We start from the raw sequence: 4,697 nt of genomic DNA, 5'->3' as shown, positions 1-4,697 counted from the left end.
CGGTAAAACACTTCAAAATCTGAAATATTGCTGTAGTCACAAGATCTTTCTCTTTCATTAGCTATCCACCATATATTTTTCTGAAATGTTTTCTGATGTGTAATAGTAGTTGACGTTGTGTCTGTATTTTCTCTGGCTACTCCCGTCGATTTCTGACTGTAGCTATGATGGTAGCAGTAATGAAAACTGATTAAGCTAAAAATGCAATTTTTTTGAACAAAACATAGATTTATTGTGTAACATGTATAGGACTGTCATCTGAGGTAGTTTTTCTAGGTTTTTAGGTTGGTTCTAGTAGTTAGGTGGCTTGTGCATGCTACTTGGATCCTACTTGTGCTGTGAAAAATGTCTGTCTCTTTTTTATTTGGTGGTGAGCTAACATAAATATATGTGGTGTTTTCTCTGTAAAACATTTAAAAAATCGGACATGTTGGCTGGATTGACAAGATGTTTATCTTTCAAATGCTGTATTGGACTTGTTAATGTGTGAAAGTTAAATATTTAAAAAAAATAGATTTTGAATTTCGCGCCCTGCATTTGAGCTGGATGTTGTCATAGGTGTACCGGTGTCGGGCTGCAGCCATAACAGGATATACTTACATGCACACAAAGGTTCTAGCAGGAGGCGGGGCCATTACTACACCAGTGAAAGGAACCAATTAAGTTCCTGACTAGCAACAGAGATGTATTGGCTGTCTAGACGTGCAAGGAGTTGACTCCGCCTAGTAGGAGGGTATAAATATATGCGCTTGTGTAAACATGTCTTTATCTTAGCAGCTGTTTAACCCAGAGGGTGAATATACTTTGTTTGAGCTTTTCCTAGTAATCCATTTGAGTTTTTACTCTGTTTGTTCAGAACCTAACAATCCCCCTTTCTTTACCATACTGTATGGGTTGCTGTGACCAGGGGTGAAAGTAAAAAAATAAAAATGTAATACCACATTTACATAAGTATTCAGACCCTTTACTCAGTACTTTGTTGAAGGACCTTTGGCAGCGATTACAGCCTTTCACTGCAACTCTGCATCGAGGTTTAGGGAATTAGTACTTTAAAAAGTAACAGCGGCAGTAAAACTGTATTTCACACTATGATGGTTAAACTTTGCAATTGAGCCGCAGTTCACATCCGTGCCAAACTGTGGGTGGTGATCCTTACGGATCACGGATCAACTACGGTCTGTTACACCACTAGTACTTAGGGTCGTTGTCCTGTTGGAAGGTGAACCTTCACCACAGCCTGAGGTCCTGAGTGCTCTGGAGCGGGTTTTCATCAAGGATCTCTCTGTACTTTGCTCCGTTCATCTTTCCCTCAATCCTGACTAGTCTCCCAGTTCCTTCTGCTGAAAAATATCCCCACAACATGATTCTGTCACCACCTTACTTCACTGTAGGGATGGTGCCAGGTTTCCTCCAGACGTGACGCTTGGCATTCAAGGCCAAAGAGTTCAATCTTGGTTTCATCAGACCAGAGAATCTTGTTTTTTTCTGACTGTATTCTTGGGGGCCTTCAATGCTGCAGAATTTATTGGTACCCTTCCCCAGATCTGTGCCTCAACACAATCCTGTCTCGGAGCTCTACGGGCAATTCCTTCGTCCTCATGGCTTGGTTTTTGCTCTGACATGCACTGTCAACGGTGGGACCTTATATAGACAGGTGTGTGCCTTTACAAATCATTCTCAATCACTTGAATTTACCACAAGTGGACTCCAATCAAGTTGTAGAAACATCTAAAGGTTGATCAATGTAAACAGGATGCACCTGAGCTCAATTTCTAGTCTCATAGCAAAGGGTCTGAATACTTACGTAAATAAGGTATTTCTGTTGTACATTTTTTATAAATTTGCTCAAATGTCTGTTTTCACTTTGTCATCGCTTTGTCATTGTATTGTGTGTAGATTGATGAAATTTTAGAATAAGGCTGTAACGTAATAACATGGAAAAAGGGAAGGGGCCTGAATACCTTCCAAATGCACTGGAATCTCAGAGCCTATACCAAGGCAGGCCATAGAAACCCAACAATCTATTGATGAAACGAAATATTGAACAACAATTAGTCTTTTGCATGCCGTGGCTTAATGCCAATAGTTCCAAATTAGTTTTAATGTTTGTTCTTGGGTGAACAGTTTTACAACAGGTCTGATTTATAACGGGAAACATGCATTTTATTTATTTTACTAGGCAGGTCAGTTAGAAACAAATTCTTATTTACAATGACAGCCAAGTGGGTTAACTGCCTTCGTCAGGGGCAGAACAACAGAACAAACCCCCGTCAACTCGGGGATTTTATCTAGCAACCTTTCGGTTACTGGCCCAACGCTCTAACCACTAGGCTACCTGCCGCGCCAAAGTTACCTGCTGCTCCAAAGTCTATAAATCTCAATATATTTTTGTGCGTGTGCAGACTTTTGGATTATAAATGAGGGCCCTGATGTGCATGCAGCATTATTTATCCTGCTTGTTTGCCACTCCACCTATCAGTGACTCAACTGGAGCATCAAAAACAACCCTGACAGAGTCATGTAACAGGTGGACATGGTGTGGTTGTACATAAAGGGATATAATCAGGATGAAACAGCCTCATATTCATACAGACAGTGTCCTATTACACGGCTGTTACGGTGAGCGCTGTGCTCTCTGTCTCAGGTGGCTGGATGGCTGGATTACATGGTGTTCCAAAACATTGTGTGAATATGGACCTGAACCAGAGGATGACCCTTGAATCGTTCTGGAGGCTCAGGTTGTGTCGTGAGGACACACACACACACACACACACACACACACACACACACACACACACACACACACACACACACACACACACACACACACACACACTTCTGTTTGATTATCTCTAAATGGTTTCAGCCCCAGGCCTCACTAAACTTTACTACATCTCTCTTCTCCTACCCCAGAGGGCTGTAAAATGCTAATGAATATGCAGGGTAAAACAAGGAGCAAAACAACCTTTCATATTGTATTTTTTAAGTCTCGTTGAGACTGTCCTCCATTTGGCTGTGCTTGTCTTTGTCTACAGCTTATTTATCCAAGTAGCAGCTATGTAGCCCCTGTTCCCAACGCACACAATTCACCTCTTCACTCTCACCAAACTTTTTTATTTATTTTTATTTAACCTTTATGTAACTAGGCAAGTCAGTTAAGATCAAATTCTTATTTACAATGACGGACTACCCCGGCCAAACCTGAGCCAATTGTGGGACTCCCAATCACGGCCGGATGTGTTGCAGCCTGGATTCGAACCAGGTACTGCAGTGACACCTCTTGCAATGAGATGCAGTGTCTTAGACCACTGTGCCACACGGGAAATGCCACCCTATTCCCTACCTATGATATGTTGGATACACCGAGTCTCTGTAGCCTCTCACCTCCCTTCTTGTAGAACACCAGCTCGGTCTTAAACTCCCCCCTGTCGTCCAACACCCCCTGGATCTTCGCCATCAGCTGGTCGCTGGTCTCCGGCCCGTACAGGAAATGACATGCACAGCTCTTCTGCATCAGCTCGGCGCGGGCGTAGCCGGTCAGCTCACAGAAGCCATCAGAACAGTAGACAATAGGGTAGAGGGATTGCACCTGGGCGTTACCCAGGACAAAGTTACTGTCTGAGGGGAGGAGAGGGGAGGGATGGAGGCAGAGAGAAGAGAGGGAGAGAGAAGAGAAGGGAGGGAGGGAGGGAGGGAGGGAGGGAGGGAGGGAGGGAGGGAGGGGAAAGAGAAGAGAAAGGGGGTTTACAATGAAAAATGGACACACAGGATATACTGTAGCTCTCAAACAGTCTATTATCAGCTCAGATCATTTGAGTTTCAGGTTCGTTTTCATTCCAGCAACTTTTCATTTTGTTAGCTGCAGCGAATCGTTCGACATGTATTGGGACATCCTCACTGTGCACCAGGAACGAGAAAGTAATCATAACAAGAGCTGAGGCAGCAGGTAGCCTAGTGGTTAGAGCATTGGGCCAATAACCGAAAGGTTGCTGGTTTGAATCTTGGAGCCCACTAGGTGAATAATCTGTCAATGTGCCTTTGAGCAAGGCACTTAACCCTAATTACTCATGTATGTCGCTCTGGGTAAGAGCGTCTGCTAAATGATGAAAATGTAATCTCCAGACAAGCTGAGAAAAAGAAACATAAGGGAATGGCCCAATGTAAACAGACATGCCAAAATGTCCTGTTATTTCATTAGTTTCATTGAAAAGCCAGAACAGATTTGGTCATTCCACTAACAATGCCTCATGCAGGGACAAACATGCCCTTTGCTTGAACCTCTATTTTATGTGTCTGGTCTCTTCCTGTGAAGAGGGAGGAAGTGTGTGTGTATGTGTTTGTCCCTTCTCTGTTCATGAGAATGTTTTCCTGCGGCAATCGAATGGGAAAAAAAGATTCCTTAATTGAGTATTGCTTTCTGCCCGGGTGTTCATATTGATCCATTGATCACAGGGCTCCTGTGGGAGCTGCTTGTTTAAATATTTCATGGTGAAATGGTTTTGGAGTTCTGCTGTGTGCTCGGTGTACTGTGTAGATGGAAAATGTTCAATGGAGGCACTCAGTTGATTTGAGAGCTGTAATGAAGTGTGGGGAGAAGGGATGTCAACACACCTGATTATATGTGAGAAGGGGGTGTGTTGGGGGGGTGATGAATGTGTGTATAGAGAGACAGACAGACAGACAGACAGACAGACAGA

General features: G+C 43.3%; 1 pseudogene; it reads right to left on the bottom strand.

Annotated features, from left to right (window-relative positions):
* Nucleotides 1-4,697, bottom strand: part of LOC112070137 (voltage-gated delayed rectifier potassium channel KCNH8-like) — a 193,479-nt pseudogene that overhangs the window by 71,172 nt on the left and 117,610 nt on the right.

Source organism: Salvelinus sp. IW2-2015, unplaced genomic scaffold, assembly GCF_002910315.2.
Source record: "Salvelinus sp. IW2-2015 unplaced genomic scaffold, ASM291031v2 Un_scaffold1233, whole genome shotgun sequence".
NCBI classification, from domain to species: domain Eukaryota; kingdom Metazoa; phylum Chordata; class Actinopteri; order Salmoniformes; family Salmonidae; genus Salvelinus; species Salvelinus sp. IW2-2015.
This window is presented reverse-complemented; position numbering and strand designations above follow the sequence as displayed.